This window comes from Epargyreus clarus, unplaced genomic scaffold (assembly GCF_041222505.1).
Source record: "Epargyreus clarus isolate Ecla_fem2 unplaced genomic scaffold, WU_Ecla_fem_2.2 ptg000021l, whole genome shotgun sequence".
NCBI lineage: Eukaryota > Metazoa > Arthropoda > Insecta > Lepidoptera > Hesperiidae > Epargyreus > Epargyreus clarus.
The window spans coordinates 9,335,023-9,355,070 of NW_027332228.1; the positions used below are offsets into that span (position 1 = coordinate 9,335,023).

General features: G+C 34.1%; 2 protein-coding genes across 3 annotated transcripts in view; one reads left to right on the forward strand and one right to left on the reverse strand.

Annotated features, from left to right (window-relative positions):
* The window catches only part of Syn (synapsin), a 96,193-nt gene that overhangs the window by 26,145 nt on the left and 50,000 nt on the right, over nucleotides 1-20,048 (reverse strand). The window lies entirely within an intron of this gene.
* Nucleotides 1-20,048, forward strand: part of Timp (Tissue inhibitor of metalloproteases) — a 65,201-nt gene that overhangs the window by 1,060 nt on the left and 44,093 nt on the right. The gene's annotated exons all lie outside the window — the stretch shown is intronic.

Consider the following 20,048-nt stretch of genomic DNA (forward strand, 5'->3'; position numbering starts at 1 on the left):
TATATACTTTAAAATCGTAGCGAAGGAAAGGTATTTTTAATTTACTATTTACATATACACTTATATCTATTTATTTATATATGTATATTTTTATTTTAAATATTTAATAATGCATATAACTAGGTAATTATATGCATTATTAAAAATTATAACATTATTTTTTTCACTCAAAAAAAATATATATTCGCCATCATTATTATTCTATACTGAAATAGTATAGATTTCAATTTTATTTTTTATTAACTATTAATATATCAAACTTAAGCCCGTTAGTAGATAATAATTGAAATCAAAATTCATTGAATTTTACCTACCTTACTTAGAGATTTGACATTTTTCTAGACAATAATTGTTAAACTTCATACATTTATAGGCAAAATTGGTTAAGATTCAATTACTAACATTCGCAATATATAATCTATACAATCTTAACACATTTGTCTCTTGAACTCAATTTGCTTTGCTACATAAAAACATCCTATTTATAGCGCGGTGGGTTTATAGCCTGGTGACACTGTGTACCGCAATTGAGAGTGCAAGGACCAGCGTTAGAGCCAGCAGGAGGAAGTGTGTCGTTAGGCCGTAGTGGCAGGTCCCACTCTTCTCTATTGATTAATCAAACGGTTTTATTGCATAATGACTACGCTGAAAGATTTGTTTGAGTTCGTCGAGATCGTTCTACTCAATATATAAAGGACAGTGAAAAAAGTGTGGAATTTTAAAACAGGTGTAAAATACAATAGTTACTTAAGTACATTAAATATGTATTTTTAAACGATACGACTGATTAAAATTTGCGACGCCTAGTAAAATAATCTATGATATCACAGTTATAAGGAAAAAGTACCGAAAATATTAAGCCATTATTATTTGCCTGGCTGCCTTCCTCGAATTTTTTTGTATGTGATAAAATTATCTGATTAAAATGCTTTACATTTGTAAAAACATAATAGAACAGGAACATAATAGGACAGAAAGTCTTGCAGTTTACAGCATTTGGTTAGCTAAAGACTATAAAATGGGTGTTTATATTGTAGAAAGGCCACGGCTAGAAATCTAGTGTCTGACTGTTAGATCCACGTTTACCGCGCCGTGACCTCAGATTGTGACCCTGCGCACGGAAGAAGTTAATCACGAACCTGGTCCCAAGATCCATTTCTTCCGTATACAACATGAAATATTATACAACGACCCCATTCTATATGAAAATGATTGGTTCGATCCCTTGGTGGTTCGACTCCGATAGGAACTACTGGTACTCGTATTTCGTCTTAACAACAAAAATATTAAGCGTTGTTGTATTTTTAAGGGTATAGTAGGGGAGAGATATCTGTTTATCTAGAATCTAGATTTGTCCTAAAAAAAGGCATAGGTAGTTCTTTTTACAACACCTTTGCTCATTACAGAGCGAAATAAACCTTTTCTACGGTTTTCCACAGCCCTCAATCCTCCGCTGGTTTTATTCAGTCACCTAATTGCTAAGGTTTAAATTCTACGTCTTTCCATTAATTCTAAAGTACTAGTTTTGACGATTATTTTTCATTATTCTTCACCTTTATTAGAAAATCTCCTAACATATTTCATAGTAGGTACAAAAATCGTCGACATTTTATCAAGTGCCTACGTTCCACTTTGTAAAAATCCAAACATTAATTTGTCCAATAACTCCTTAAGCGATATTGCTGGATCGTCCAACAATAAACTTTGTTTATATTCAGACATTAAGGATGACATTTGGAAAATACATCCAGCGCTCATTCAATTTATTTGTATGCGTGGCGCATGCTTCCCTGTAACAATTAGTAGGAAATATTGACTTGTTTACGCCGCATTCATTAAACAATTTTATAGTTATTACTAAATGTCCACATTAAGTGTTTTAAGATGTTTGCAAGTAATGATAAATAAAACATTTTTGCACGTGTGGCACAACGGTTACTATTTCACTCTGTCATGCGAAGAGTTCTGCGTACGATCTCAGTTAAATAAACTTTAGTGATAAGGCTCTGCGTGTAATTGATTCTAATTGTTTCTGTATAATTTCCATGACACCCACAAGCCAGAGAATTAATTTTGGCTTCGTAGACGTGTTATTTTTTTAAGTTAATTCTTGTTTCTAATGTACATACCTACACATTAGAAACACAAAATATTTGATATTAACATAATTATCTGATGTATTCAAATATGTACTACCTACTTACGATTTTTTACATTAATTTATATAATCTTAGATTTGAATCAGATATAATAAGTAAAATATTTCCGCTGTTTAATTGATACCTTAGTGTTATGTACATTATTATGATAACACAATCAGCGCTCTACCAAATTCCTAACATTCTTGTGCACTTTTAAATCGATGAAAATTGTGAAAGTTATTTAACTTACGACATAAAAAACAATTATTCCGAATATATTGAAAAATATGTGTAAAATTATTTCCTTCAAACTAGTCCATATGATTATTAACTTCACATTAATTAAAAAATCGTTGTAACAGAAACAAAACCAATAATGTCGAGAAGTTTGAGAAAACTGGTATTTACAAAAAGAAGTATAAATAAATAAATCATTAATCTTTTTTACAAGGCTAGCCTTTATATAGAGCATATTGTTACATTTATTTTTACGTACACCAGTTAACTACCGAGCTCCGGTTTGACGGGTGATACTGGTCATTTTGGTACATAGTACATACCTACTGTCAAACGAGGCATTCCAACTTAGTGCTACAGTATTGTATATACATCCAAGTGTTAAGAGTTCATTTAAAAAGAATTATGTTTTAATTTGGTTACTTAGATTTTTTTAATTTCAACCATTCTCATGATGGTTCTTAATCTTAAAAACATACTTGTTGAGTAGGCAGTAGACGTAACGAAATTTTAATAAAAAAAGCAGTGTCTTGTGGATACAAAAAACAGTGAGCTATATTTTTTTTATCTTCATAAAGCATAATTATTTTCACATGCGCTTATCAGTTACTTAGTAAACAAACAACGTTAGGAATTTTCATATCTCAATACTAAATTTAACGATTAACCTGTCAACTATCTTGTGAAGTCGAAGTTTTTGTGGCGTCGGAACTCATGCGTGAGAATTCTTTGACGTAATGTTGTGAACTATGACGGGGCGAATGTAACCGCCCGGCCATGGACTCGGCGCGAAAAGCGACAGCGCTACAAGCGACAAAAATATAGAAATGTGTGAAGCATGCCACGGGGACTTAACAGCGACAGGCGACATCGGTGTGCGATTCGGAACCAATGAAAGGTTGCCAATAGGAATGCCACGAGCAATAATTCATGATACCAGAGATGATGTTAGATGATTTTCAAGTGGATAATGGATCCATAATAATTTATTCATGAAATGTCATGTTTTGACGTTACTATACGTCTAGGTAGAATTAAACTGTTAACTTAAAAATATACTCATAATTAATGAAAACCTAATATTAAAGAATTTACAATGTATCGAATTTAAAATGTCTTAACACGCACTCCTTTTGAGATAGCGAAAAAGAGATAGAGCGGCATTTAAATACGTCAAACGTAACGTCCATATTTGTCGCCGTCAAGTGTCGTTTTCGATACATAGTTGCCGATTGTAGCTTTCACGTTGCTTGTAGCTGTCGCCCGAGTCCGTGGCTGAGCGGTAAGTGATTGAGGTAGAGATACGCTCTACGAATTGAATTAGAAGCAAATAAAAATGTTATCTTAATTCTAAGCTGCGGGCGGAGGCTTTATCGATCGGGTTCACGACCACAATAAAGATGGAGAATTGAATGAAAGCATTCCGAAAACGTGGGATAGTTGATTTATAAAATTTTAATACAAAATCGCTATAAAACCATAAGTTTCTTTTTCTTGCACCATAGGTTTTAACATAATTCAGATAAAACGACACTTAAAAGCCTTTTATCAGGTTTCTAAAAAAACACATATATACCTACTTATTTGTATAAAAATACGGTTATGATTTAGATATACCTACAGACATAGTGTTGTGTTTCAAATTCTTTGCTACTGAATACCTGATATGAAATGCAATATTAATTACACCATTACTTCATATAGTAAGGAAATAGCGAGGTAAAGTGGACTTCGATCTCGAATGTAGACTGCTGTGGCCGCAAGTGCACAGAGCTCGGGTTACGGCGTCGGAATGACAACAATGAGTTCAACTATAGGGCAGGTGACATGTGTCTAGTCGCATTATAGATTGACGCTCATTATTAATAATCAATCTTTTTTACATTTTCCCTGCCAAAGATCGAAATTTGACATTTCTAGTAAGAAGATATTTTTCGATCTGTGCCATAAATTGGATAGATTTTTTTTTATAATATAAGAGTAGCAGACGAGCATGCAGTCCACCTGATGGTAAGTGGCCACCCATGGACATCTATAATCAACCCTAGATAGGATTAGATATTCCTACCTGAGGTCGGATACAGATGCGCCGCTACCCCTGAGGACTAAGCTGGAACGCCTCGGAAAAGTATGTCTCCCTTACCACACCCTTCAAACCGGAACACAGCAGCGCTTAAAACTGCTGTTATTAGGTAGAATTAGGTGTGGCGGTAGTGCCGTCGGAGTCGAACCACAAAGGGTTCTGCCACCTTCATTATTACCGAACTTCAAGCGAGTTAGTATTCGCAATATCTACCAAAAAGTAATTTGAATCACACTGGCTCTACCTTATATTTCAACATAGTGAGTTCCCTACTTTCTTAACGTTTTGGCCAAAGTGCGACTGCCATAAAAGGTAAATTGGTTTACTTTGAGCGTGTATGATTTTTATTTGGCGTCGTAGTTATACTTCGTTCGTTTTATGGTACGTGATAATTTATAGATCGGCATATATGGAGTTAGTTGTAGTGCCTATTATACTACTTGAAGATCTAGGCCGCTTGCTATTTGACTCCGTAATTATTATGTAATCTACGACTTCAAAATTCTAGGTCTCACGCGTGATTGCTTTTTAGAGGTTCTATATTGGATAATAAATGCATATAATATATTTGTATATACATAGGAGAAATGAAAATACAAATTAGAATATTAACGTAAATTAATTGTCACAATTCGTGGTAGTATGACTAAGTTTAGTTAACTTTAAACAACTCGTGAATATAACAATATTTAAATGAAAATAGCATATAAAATATTATCTATAGGTACTTTTATCTAAGAAATATATGTTGATCTATATATAAATAAGTAAATAAATTCCTTATCGTGGGTCATTTCAGTACCTTTGTATTTGAGATTGTCGTTTCCATTTCCCAAATAAAAATATAAATCAAAGGCAGATCGGAAGATGTTTATCATGTAGGCACAAAGAATAATAGAAAATCTTTTTTTCTTTTGTAAAGAAAACAATCTCACGATAAGGATTTCCCTGAGGGCCGCTCGTCATGCCTGGCGTACATCTGTGAAGGGACAATTGTGTCCGCCCACGAAAACTACGATTTATACGAGCTCGGCCATCGGGCGCCCGGGCGCCGGCAAATGCTCATTCTTGTTTATATGATGTGGGTACAACAGTGCCCTTTATGATGTTAGTGCGGTTATAGCTAGTATTATGTAGTTAATAAGCAGTTTGGTTATTCCTCTATTATAGCAGTGATAGCCTAGTGGTTAAGAAACTGAGCCTCTCGCTCGAGGGGTCCGAGCTTCAAATCCGGGGGCACGCACCTCTCATATTTCGAAGTTATGTGCGCATTAGAAATTAATTGTCACTTGCTTAAACGATGAAGAAAAACCCCGTGAGGACACCTGCATACCTGAAAAATCTTAAAAAAAGTTTTCAAAAGGTATGTGAAGTCTACCAATACGCACTTGGCCAGCGCGGTGGACTATGGCCTAATCCTTCTCATTCTGAGAGGAGACCCGCGCCCAGCAGGGGGACAGTAATGGGTTGATGATTGGTTATTCCTCATTCGGGGTTACAGAAGTATTATTGCGGGCTTCAGCTATTGTACGCAATAATGCTCTTTATTTTCCGAAGACTAAATCAACTAATTGGCTTATGATATATTCTGATTTAGCACAGCTTTACCGTCACGCGTCACTTACCATCAAAAATGATAAACTACTGCGTTGCAAAATTAAGCAAAAACATTATCACGTGAATAATGATAATAGTTAAGGAAAATTCTTCGACTAAAACGCAAATATTTGTCCGAATCAAACACGTATCTCACTGAGAGAGTTTAATATATGATAATAAAATTTTGTTGCTGAATATAGTGAAGCATACGAAAGTCGTCAAAAGATTATGATTATTTTAAGCGAATTTTCATTGACATTGAATTCAATGAAATTATTTTCTACTTTCATATTCAGAAAGATTTTTCGGATAGATAACATTTTGTATGTCCATATCTTTTACATTAGTCAATTCAATATCGGACTATATTAATTATGTTGTTTCAAAAGTTAATGATCCAATCAGATAGACTATCTATCTGACAAACACTTATCGTATTTATGTGTGATTTGATAACGATTGAGGCTTATCTGTTTTATAGCGGGAAATACTTGGTAAATGCATTCATAGCATGAGCATACGCATTGGTTAAACTTCAAATAAAAAACGAAATCTTCCTTACATAAGTAGGTACTAGTTTTTGCCCGCGGCTTCGCCCGCGTTAATAAATATAACATACTAACATACATAAAACTGAAAATTCGTACCTTCAACTTTGCATCATCATCCGATTAATCGATCTTAGATCGCCATCCCTAGTTCCCGTGGGATTTGTGAGATAGAAACTATCCTATGTCCTTTCTCGGGTTTCAGACTATCTTTGTACAAAATTTCATTAAAATCGGTTCAGTGGTTTAGGCGTGAAGAAGAGACAACCAGACAGGCAGACAGACAGACAGACAGAGTTACTTTCGGATTTATAATATTAGTAAGGATTAAGTTAAACAAATTTGAACTTCAACAATTTTTCTATCATCGTATTGTTGCCCTAAGGCAGCGCACGGGTGTTCCTCTCATAACAAGTTCAGGCCAGTCTATAAGATTAGTAAACTTCATGAACTTTCGAAAACAGTTTTTTTACAGAACTCTTAGGCATGCAGGTTTCGTCACGAATTTTCTTCGACGTTGTTAATTTAATTTTAAGTTAAATCTCTATCATTAACCTTATGAGCCATTCAGCCGCTGGTAAGTCTCCATAACATTAGTTAAATTGTTGAATATTACATGCCGTCGTGGAATATGAGTTTGATATTACTTGCAGAATACTTCACGAACTAGTACGCAGGCGCCACTTTGCCGCTAACGGTAATACAAGATGCCTAGCCCATGCTTGCTCCACGCTCGTATGCTATGGTAATAAGATGGGTGATAGATCGATGGCAACAGGGACTTTCTTCTGCATTACACTTTCTAGTAGCGTTTTGATACTTGAGCTTAATTGTTTTCTGTTTATGACCAAGTTTTATGTACAAGGTGCGTTGTGTGTAGAAGTCTGTGTATGGTTTATTTACACTTATTCTTCATGAGAAAAACTTATGAAACAATGATGACTTATTGATTGAAAAAATAGGTTATATAAATGTCAACCATAAAAAAATGTTAATACGATTCATATGTCGACGCTTATTACCGTTTTGCCTCCTTGACAAATTGCAATTATTCTCGATAAGGTTTTCTCTCCTCATGGTTTAAATGTTTAGATGTGAGTGAGTATGTTGTGTAGTTTGAAACGCAGTTTATATAAATAATAAAAATAAACACTATCTACTACAAACGGTTCAAAAGGCACACAGGGATGTAGTACAGGTACAACATATACATACGCATAATAAATATAGTTCAAAAAACTAAAAAACACGCTTTTATGATAAAATCAACTAAAAAGTAAGTAAGTTTGAACTATATTTATTTTATAAATTTTTAGTATTTGTTGTTATACCGACCATCATTATGCATCGTCTGTAAAAAAATCAAGTGTCTATCTATTACGCTTTAAGATATAAAGCCCTGTGACTCACGAACAGACAGCGGAGAGTTTCGTTTTATCCTTTGAGTACGGAATCCTAAAAATCATTCTACAAGATGGCATTGTAGACATGTTTCAGTACATTTGAGTTATAGGGAAATAACATTATTATTTGCCTGAACGCTCCATAAGGCGCTTTCTCTCGCCTCGAAAATCATTAATACTGAGAATATTGATAAGGACAATGGTACAAAATAATTAAAATCGTGTATTGTCATCGATTTTTGATAATTCTTCAAAATTTTGAATTAAACTGAAAGTTCAAAGTGGATAGAAATCGGGCTCAAAGATTCCGTTACTGTTACGTACATACATACAAACGTACAACCCAGGCTAATAAAAGCGTGTTAAAAAGCAGATCTATCTGATGTAGACTGTTTCTAGATTCATCAGTGAGATTCTTGCATCATCAGGCATTGTATCCCGAGCTTAGGTAGGACCATACGATGCGCCATTATTATAACTCATGGTATTTTCATATAATATGGATTGGTATACAACCATCGATGTAATTTATTGAATATGTTTATGCACCGTAAACACCATAAACGAGCCTACGGTGGGCTGTGGCTTGATTTATTACCATTACTGTGCAATATCCCATAATGGTGTCTATTCCGTTGAAACCTCATTTAGTAAAATATGTTGAATAAGATAGATGTTAATGTCACTTACTTACAATATTTTCTATGTTTTAAACAAGTCGAGGTAATGTTTGTAATAAAAATAACTGCTTTGCATGTTGGGCTAGTCTGTAACTTCAATAGAAAAGTCGATGTATTATTTGTTAACATATTCATTTGAAATAAATAGTATTAAGCGAGGGTGAAATTTTGTTTTGTTTTCTATAAAGGTACTGAATTCCGTACAAAGGTTATAAAAGTATTATAAAAAATGCGTTGTAAAAAGTATTAAATATGATATCGCCAATATCCAACATATTGACATAGGTAATAATTATTATGACGTTAAAATATATGGTAGAACTACTAGCGAGTTTTTTCTCATTTTACAGACTATCGTAAGATTCCTGTTCAACAAAGATGATAATTTATTTTCGATATTTCCATTGATCTTAGTAAACAGTGAAACATACATAGGCACGTAAAGCAATGGCGCAAACACATTGATGTTGAATCGTGGGTGGATGTGAGTTCGTGCAGATATTGTGTTGAACGGGAGCCTTGTAAGTCCGAAACAACGGTACGAATTGGACACTCAATAGGGCCGTTGAAAGCTTAAGTTCCAATTCACACGTACCACAACTAAACGCCACAATGACATCACAACAACAACTGCGTGGCCGGTGCGAATTACTATGAAAGTGCAGTTTCATTCACATAGACCACATTTTAGCGACGAACTCAACAGTTTGGGTGATAACGATAATATCGCAACCACAACGACTACAATAAGCGACAACGCGCATTAAAGACATGGGCAAGGTATGGACGATACTGACCACATCGCAACCTCAGTGACAACTATAATCGACAAAAAGGCCGTTTCACACAAAGATGCGTTTTGTAACAACAGCAGCAGTTACTTTTAAACCTGACCACTTCTTGCTGACATTATCTTTTTGTGGTGTGGTTGTGGTACGTGTGAATAGACACTTCAATCGTGGAGCATGGCCAGGAGCTGAATCATGACCAAAATCAATGGAACGCGGCTTTTGGACGCCGATTCGCCTCACCGCACATTCGCCTACTCGTGCCTTCACTGTAACAGTACCTATAATTATAACATTGGCTCTTTGCATTCCGTGATATCATGGTACTGTTGAAATTCTCAGTATTAGAGGATGACTCCGCTACGTACAAACTCACGTGATTAATCCACCTTTCGTAAATAGTTTCGTAAGACGCTTGGATTATCGAATGTAGGCATCTTGCTAAAAATATTTAGGTACCTATTTATTCTATGATAACTTGACTAGGTTCGAGTACGTTAGATCTATTAGAGCTTATCTGTCACATAAGACCGTATAATCGGTACTTATGAGAAATTATTCTGATATGAGGATGCAACCACCAGCGCTACTCAAATCGCTTGAAACCGCATATGCGTCTGACAAGATTCTACCATTGTTACCTGCACCTCCAACAGCTTAACTCCTTGAACCACGGGAATTTTTAAACTGCAAAATTTGCAAATTCTTTGCATCCACCCAGGGTTGACTGGTAGAGAATGCCATCAGGCGTTTGCCCTTTTGTACATTTCTTTTTAGAGGTGATGCAATAAATTTTAAATAAATAAATAAATTTTCGATAAAATCTATGAAACCATCACATTCAGTAGTATTTGTTAATTTGAGCTTCACTTTTGATTTACTATGCCATAAAATTTGAGCGCATCGCTCTATGAACACGTTAAAAATTAGTATTCGCTAATACAAACTGCAAATAGGTATAAACTAAGGCTTGATTATACCGTCTATAAACGGATGATTATATCAGTTTACGTATAATACCAATTTTATGATATCACAGAGTAAAATAGGAAATGATCACAGCGGATTACAACACTAAAAACAAGTTAACACCTAAAGATATAATCACTTTAGGGTTCCGTAGCCAAAGGGTGAAATCGGAACCATATTACTAAGCCTCCGCTGTCTGTCCGTATGTCAGTCTGTTACAGGGCTCTATCTCTTAAACCGTAATAGAGACTTGAAATATTTACAGAATTTGTTTATCAGTGGCTGCTATAATAACTACTAAAAATAATTAATAATTTGGAAGTAAATGGAGGTCACCATACAAGAAACTGGTATTTTTCGACGTTTTTCGCTCTACCTATTGAGCCGTAATAGTTAGACAGTTCAAATTTTCACAATGCATTTATTTTTATGGCTGCTATGATAACAAATACTAAAACAAACAAAATGAAAAAAATAAAAATTTGGTGGTACGGAACCCTCCGTGTGCGAGTGCGACTCCCACTTGGTCAATTATTAAAAGTAACGTATAATACAACGGTCATGTGTACATATTTATTATTAACGAGTTTTAAGTACGAGAATGTCGTAATCGCGGTAAATTCAGGGCATTGGGACTTACATCATGTAATAATTCACGACGACTATTACATAAATATAAATACAATTGTCTTTTTACGTCTCGCAGTATGAATGGTTTGTTTGGTCTTATTTTAATAAAAAATCGCGTCTTTTATTAAAATGTAAGAAGTGACTTCTTTTGCATTTCATAACTCCAAGATAAATAGTACCTACAGAAATGTTGTACTTAATAATATAAGATTTTTGTTCAACATAATTCCAAATAAAAGTATGAAGTACTTAACGTAACATGTACCGAGTTTTCTATAATTTATTCTGTACTTAAGTGTTATTGCGTCGCTACAAAGTTACAAATTCTAAAAGTGTAGTAAAATGGTTTTAAAGTTACAATAAGGCTTTTTATGGATAAAACCGTTTATAACATATGAAGCTATTATTAAATACATTCTCGTTATAGACATAAACAAGTATAAAAGTTAAAACTCGCGCGTTAAATATTTTTGTAGACGCGTTAATCTTTATTTCATATAAACGCATGTAAATTGTAATGTAAATGTTATTCTTCGCACTTTAAAATATCTGCACACATATGCGAATAAGCGAAAAATAAATCGAGAGCTCATTTAATTTATCCCGGTTTAATATATTTGTCCATGTTGTCATTCAGTTTTCTTTGCCAAATTACATTTTAAATACTTTAACCTGAGTATCATCTTGGTCAATAGATCTTCATTTAACAAGCTTATTTACTGACGTGTTCATTTACTGTGACGTTACGTGACCTAAATCTGCCTCTATAATCACTTATGTAAAATGACCTAACACTACGGAGAACCCCAACGTGGTAAAACCCAGTGAAACGAAAATACTTACTTGTATAGGTATACTAACATGATTATCCGTTGACTTTGAATGTCTGAGTAAATTTCAGAGGGTAAGAGATTTTTTAAGGCAAGAAAAAACAAAGTGTCTGAAAGACTAATATAGCCGTTGTAAGATACCTACATCTTACTGTAATGTTTTTATATTTTTCTCTTGTAATAATATTTTTTTCTCCAATATTTTTATTTATACGCGGCTTTACCCTTTTTCTTTGTTTGTAAAACCACTCGTAATTCATCACTTTTCACCATTTCCAGAAAATGGTATCTTAGGGGATGATTGATTTTCTATATCATTTCCCATCCGATCGTATGTCTCTGTCCAATTTCATGCATGTCAGTTGATTACTTGAGCCACAAAATAGAAACAATAAGAACAATGCTGAAAATGTTCGTATTTTAGAAACATTGTGTTTTTTGCACTAAAAGTAGAGTTCTCCCTCTTTCGCGTCGAAGTGTATAGTCTTTATAATATAGTAGTAAGGTAAGAAAATATAGTGGTTTTAGATTATAAGTGTACAATTAAATTGCGTTTATAAACTTGTGCTTCAGTTTTTATTACAAGAATGCGTTGGTGTAGGATGTGCGCGATTGTACCTCCATTACGCTACGTGCATCGGTCACGGTGCCGTGGGTAATGTTGTGACTCCCGAAATAAACGTGACCGATGACGATTTCGAGAAAGGCGTCACACCAAACGATAATGTAGATGCAGTCTCATAAATAAACGGTAGCCGGATTAAATGACGAACATTTTTTTCAGTTAAGCTCGATTACTACGGATCATTAATAAAACGAATTGGAGATGATTAATTTTGACGCCGACGCGTTTGTTGGGTCGGGTTCAAATTCTGAGGTTGCGATAAAAATATTTACTCATACTGCTATGTATATAACCACGGTTATACGAAATGTGAAATATCAATAGTGGAACGAATCGTACACTCGACGCGATGTGAACAGCTAAATGTATGTTAGCTGTCAATCAGTATCAGCTTACAGTTGCATTAGAAACAAATGTTCTACAATATCTGTAACAACGTTATTAGAACAATGTAAGTACGTTTGCTTTGAAAACGTATAGATAACGTCTGTGTTCGTAACATACGTTCTCTAAATGGTAATATACTCGTAGATACAAAGACAGATAGTATCAGTACGAGGAAAACAAGTAAAAACATTAAGACAACAAACGAGAAATAAGAAAGAGAAGATTCTCAAAACTATAACTAGGTTTTCCCATATAAAGACCCATTTTTGAAGTAAATTAAAATGACTATAATGTGCTAGTAATATCTCAACCGAGACAGAGACGCAGTTATTTGAATTATAGTATGAGTAGAGCAACAAACTATTTGATTTCGTGTAACGTTGCGTCGCTGTTTTATGAATTAGCGGAATGGAATGAGATGAAAGATGTAGACGCAATTACGGGCGACTCCCCGAGTCGCCGTAGAAACGTAGTTCTTTCATTCATGCGGCATGACGTAATCACTACAAGATGTTTTTTAAATATACATGTAAACGGTTTACTTCATCATCGTTTTCATTGCCGTTGTCAAGGTCAAGTTTGCGATAACCATTAGTCGGTTCGCTTTGCGTACCACGCGTTGCTTGGCAGAGTTCTTGCTTACCTAGCCGCCATAAATAAAGTTTAGTCTGATGTATCGACTATTTGACTAGCAGTGTTTGTATTTCGAAGCGCTCCTGTTGTTTTAGCAAAATCGTATACAATTTACGAGGTCTAAAAACGTCACTCTTCATTGAAATTATGCTTTACGTAAACATCCTGTGAAAAACACGATCCAGGCTCTCTAGTCGGCCAAGGTTGAGTGAGTTTAGCACGGTGTACTGTTTACCTGCATATTTTTTATGGACCAATTTATAATGGGCGTGTGGTACAGAAGCCAGCGTGTACATAATCAGATAAGAGTTGTACAAACACACGGTATGACGTAAGTTGTAAGTTTTTGTTGTTAAATATATTAAATCATTCCTTCGTGTTTCGTTACTGTGTTATTTATTGAAATAAAAGTAATAATATTATAAAACAATTTTATGTATCTTTCGTCAATGATCTAAACATTTGTTAGGATATAGAAAAGTTTATTTATAAGCGTCGATTCTTGAAAGCAGAGTAGATGTAAACAAAGCTAAAAATTGCACATATTTTAAATACTTTAAGACTGCGATTACCGATTACCTGTTGGCAAATAACCTAGACATCTGCTGTTGAAAGCAGACTAGGTTATAAACATAGCTAAAAGTGCACACATTTCAAAGATTTTAAAACTCTGCAATTATCGATTACTTGTTGGCAAAGTAAGACAGGAGTAGTAAATCTGAGTCAATCACGAAAGTTTGAATTTGTTTAGATAGACTAGAATTTATGTGATGGTAAAATCTAGATTGAAATGCGTGAAACGTAAAAAACTTGTGTTTTCAACGGAAGAGAACAGATGCCAATAGTGATGAAGCTAACACTAGTGTGGGTGCTATTAATCATCCAACAATAATAAACTGGATGGGTTATGGCCAAAGGTAGCTAGCAATGCTTAGGGATTAAAGTAATGTACATAAATATCGATATTTATATATCGGAAGACTAGAATATCGATAATATACAGATGGCATCGATTCAACACCACATTAAAAAATATTAGAATAGAAGGAGCTTTTTTCGCCCACTAATTTTAAATATTATTAATTTTGACAACCTATTTTGTCGCCGAAGTACGTATTATAATGTATAAAATATTATAATAATCGATACCGACATTGTTTTTTTTGAATGGGATAATAGAGTGCCACAACGCTATAATTATTTCAATACTTGAATATCGATAAAAAAATTGGGGTCGATATTATTGGTATTGTCGAACGTTCGATATATCGTTGCATCCCTAGCTAGCTATGTTAGATTTACTGTCTCGCATAACTTCGGGAAATACGCTATAGGACTTCCTAATACGATTTCATCGTTTACGACACTGTATAAACATGCAGATGTGCGTAATGAAAACTTTTTACTGCTGCGTTCGTAGTGGAGACATAGTAAGCGCATCCGTGTATCTAGATTACACTTTTATTGTGAGGATTTCCATGATTTTATCTTACTTTTTATTTGTTACTGTACTATTTTTGCCTCAGGACTTTTATACGTACTATTTCTAGCAGTTCTTGAGTTTCGGTGGAGGTATTCCGGCTGATTTAAATAGGTAATTATAGAGCGACCGTTTTAGTATTCAGAAGTAGTAATGCACCAGTAATTTCACTTTAGGTAGAACTTCACTGCTCTGTATGGAGTTGGTTACTGAAGTCGGCAGAGAACATTACTTACTTACAGTGAATTCACTCTGGTGGACTGCATGCTAGTTTCCTAAATCAATCTAATAAACAAATGTACTTCAAGCATATGTGATCCAGTCGTTAATAAGCGACCGCTGCAGAGCCCATATCCTAGTCTTAAGAAGACTTAAGACTAGAATGTAAGAACATGCGGTCGGATTTACAAATTGTCCGGCGCTTCACATGCTTAGCATTGTCTCTTGGATTAGATATTATGTCATTTGTAAGCGTGTATATGCAAATATGTACTAAGTCGTAAACTTTTGCAAAATTGTAACCGTTTTGTGAAATCTTGTAACCGTAACTATGAAAACTAATTCCTTTATTTCTTTAGTTCTCAATTTTGAAACTGGGTAATAATTATGCTGTTATTTTTTGTTTTTGTTAAAAAATATAGAGGAGAAACAATTTAAAGAAATTCGCCTATGGGTTGTCATCTGACGATTCCCATGTGCGGTACCAATCACCTACTTAAGTAACCTTGACCTTCCAACTGAACCAAAAATCCGTACAAGCATTTAATACAGAACAAGTGTTGGCAATCGTCCAAAACTTTCTAAAAACGGGTTAGCTGCAATGTTTCAATTAAGCCCAACTGTCGGATGATGCGATGAGAAGTTGCAGCAAGCCGTTTAAAAAGTATTATACATATACTCATTAAACACCGTCAATTGAGAACATGATTTATGTTCCCACTCTAATCGCCATTTAAGACAAGTTTCACGCGCAGCCCCGTCAGTATGTACCTCGTACAAAGTCCCGGGTTTTTTAAGAGAACCTAAAACATTTTTTGGATAAAAATCGTTTTTGTGAGTCTCTATAAAATTTTCTATCTTCGCGTGATTCCATGAAAATTAGTTTAAGAGTTCCGAAGAAATAACTTACACTTCAATTTTAGTTTCTGTAGTGTGGTATAACATATAATACTATCTACGTAACGAGTAGGTTAGGTTAGGTTAGCGACGACAATTGCACTGTAAATGTTCAACAATTTCAGTTAACATAAAACTTTAAATAATTTAAAGAAACGTTATATCTCCTTTAATAACAGTTACGTAGTTTATCTATGAATACTCAGAATTCAAATTACTAGCTTATCGTACAATTTGTATATTTTCATGCATAAGGCTGTACCGTCACCGACTAATGCATTATTAATGTTGGTATTTTACGTTGGACGTCACTTATGTATTTATCAAATTAGTTTTAATGTGAGATAGAATTATTTTATTACTCTCATTATACAAAACTACTAGGTACAACACGGTTCTATGAATATACAGAAATAGAGCAGTTGTACCTTACATTTATTCATATTATATACATAGTTGAAGCGTGAGAACAATTTAAAATTTGTTGGCTAAACAAAAAAGTTTTAAATAACTTCTTAAAAATATCTATTTGCGGAATTTAGGAATCAGCAAATCGAAAAAATCATAACATATATCAACCTTTTGCATACGTCTTTATATTATAAAGTCTTGTTTATAAAATATGGTAGCTAAATAAATTCCACTTCCTTTAATTTACCCTATCTCCGATCAGGACAAAAATGTCTAAGAACAGACCGCGAGATTCGTCGTGAAGTTTGCAAAACATAAAAAGAGAACATTTTCTGTCTCTGCGTAGTCGTTGCCAAAATCAGATATAGTGCAAAGTCGCTGATTTAATTGTGCAAAACAACGGCTCGGGGTGAGTTTGTCGTTTAAATATACGTGGCTTACAATTTAAATGTTCTTATAATATATCTATGCAAATAACTACAATTAAAATGTTTGTAGGTAATTTTAAATATAAGTGCCGTTTTCTAAGCTGTTTTGTTGTTTTAATGTAGGTATTCAAGGATAGCGGCATTTTACGGTGTAGCATACTTACACGCGAAAATATTTAGTTGCCTTTAAAAAACTAAATATACGTTGTATATTCAGATAAACTCACTTGGTAAATCCAGCTATCAAATATAACATATTAAAATATAAATGTAGTGGTCGTACATGAAAATCATAATAATCATAAGCAATAATCGTTGTAACTGTATCAATTAGTAGATAATTAAATTCATTGATGAGTGCATGTCGCGGCAGACCTACTGCACTATAATTAGAACACGCGTCAGATTGCTTATGCGGATCGTTCGGGCAAATTCTTGGCCCATATTACGATGATATATGCATCACAACGCTAATATTATGCGAGAAATGAAAAAGGTACGCTTACCTTATGAAATATGATCTATCGTTTAATGTGACCATGGTTTAGGACGGTCGATTAGGTACTTACTTGTCACGTTGACAGCGATGAAAAAATCTCAAGTGTCTCAAGCATGGAGTAGTGTAGTTCTTTAAAAGTTTAAAAGGATAACCTGCTTTCCTTAATTTTTTGTCTGACATTTAGACACACGATTACGTAATTATTCGAAACATATTACTCAGTATACGATTAAGGTTAAGTTTGCATCCGGATTTAAATCCGGAACTCTGAATACTATGAAAATTGCTAAAGAGACGCACAATTAGGTAGTTTTATATAAATATCAATTCCGTGAGTTAAACATTTAGAAACATTGCGATTTAAAAATTCATTTGGTTTAATAGTTACAAAGACGTAATTGGCATAAACATTTGTGACCATTGGTTTTGTTAATTAAATTTGTATTTTCCCGTAATGTTCACGTTTCATATTATTATGCTTCACGAGAGGATATTGTTAACATATCCTAAAAGTGCAAAGTCACGAGAGACATAAAATTATAAAGCATAGAGTATCATAAACGGTGTTGGCAGCGACGTTACTGTTCATTGCACTATTAAACGTGCATAATGCCAAACAATATTGCTTCTCTGAAGTTCTACTGCAATTCCATTGTTCTGCTCCAATACATATGACTGGCGACCTTGCTCTATTGGACATGATAAGCTTAGCAAAATGTACCTGTGTTGAGTACGTACGCGAAAATACAGGACAGAGTTAACTGGAAGCGATATTGGTTCAGTATTGGTATGTATGTTTTGATAACCTAGCTTTTACTAATAACAGTGATATAATAATTCATATTAAATGTAAAGCAGGAAATGTGTAATTTCTTAGTTTCTAAAATTATACAAAGAATAATATTTGAAATCTAAATTTTGCGATGCATTGCGTACAATGTATCACTTAACTACTCCTATAAAAATGTGTTGGCAAAAGAAATTTAAAAATGTTAAAAATTGTGCAACACCGATAGAATTCGTAGCTTTGTCAATAAAAGTTAAAATCTCTATAATTACTTCTTTAATCGTTGAATAAAAGGTGTGAAGTTAGTAATTTTTCGTTTAGCACATTCTTTCACGATTAACAACGTGACCAAAATTTAAAAAGCCCATACAAGTGTATGACGTTGTCACTCTAGTCCTATCCACATATGGAGCAAGTCCTCGGTGCATAAGATTAGCGAGATCACAATCGCATCATCGTTTGCTAATTAGAATGGCGTTGATGCACGCACCCAGTCTGATTAGGATGACAGGCTGTTTGCACATGACGCATCAGTCCGCATCACACATTCCGTAGTTGAAAACCCCGCTATCTTCATATTTCATAACAATGTTGCTGACCGTATCAAATATTTTGTACTTGAATATCCCGACTGTCTGCATTCTACGAGAATGCACTGATATTTTGTTTGATAAACGCTTGCTATATTCACATTCACATAAATCCATGTGTTAGACATTGAGAATTCTTGTACGTACAAACATGAGTACTTAGGTATATAACCCCCGAGGGTAAGGAAACCCATACATACATACCCATACCAGTATATTCAACTGTATGATGACCACTAAAGCAGAAGAGTATTAAATTGATTTCCAAAATAATTGCATGAAAATATTACAGTATTGCTAAAAACATTAAATTAAGCACAAGGACTTACACGTCTTACTTCAACTTTTTTCACGTAAACTAAATTAAATAGATTGCTAATTTCTATCTGCCATGAAATTAAAAATTAAGGCGAGCGAAGGTAAGACAAAATGCATACGAAGAAGACGTAAAATTCAAAATACGTTTAAGTAAAACATTCCGCAAAGTACGTAAGTTCGGTAATTGCGCTCATCTCCTCGACCGTAATTCGTAATCAGCGTTTACAATTTTCTGCCGAATGCCAACTGCGACATTTATTATTTTCGAAAGAGTTATGTTAGTGGTTTTTAAATTGGATTTTGAAGGACGCGATAAAATATAATGGTTAGTGTACGTAAAATATATTTTTAAACAAACCTTTAAGTTAATAAAATGTTGAATTTATAAGCTAAGATTTCCTTTGGACGTACAAAAAAATGTTTTTAGCCAAATAAAAAATAAATAAAAAGGCTTGCACACTTTTTGCAGATGTCACGCAAAGATACAACAATTGTAAAACAGCTTATAAAAGGCGTTACACTCTTTGGATTCCAAAGACTTCGATAAATGCTTAGAACAAACATATCACTAACAACATATTCATTTATACCACACTAGTACTAAGTACTATTTAAATAATATTTCGAATCTAGAGCTAATTGAAAACGCAGTGCGGCGCCGGTACGCGTTAAAGCCTCGTTGGACCGAGTGTGATATTTATGCATCGCGTCATTAAAAATCTGTTTAAAAAGACCGCTTGCCGTAATTAAAAAAAAAAACTTAGCACGTTGCTTTTTGAAGGAAGAGAGTATTTCCATTTCACCTCTTTCATTACGCAACTTCGCTCGTATTTTTATAAATATGCCGTAAGTACACAGAATATACA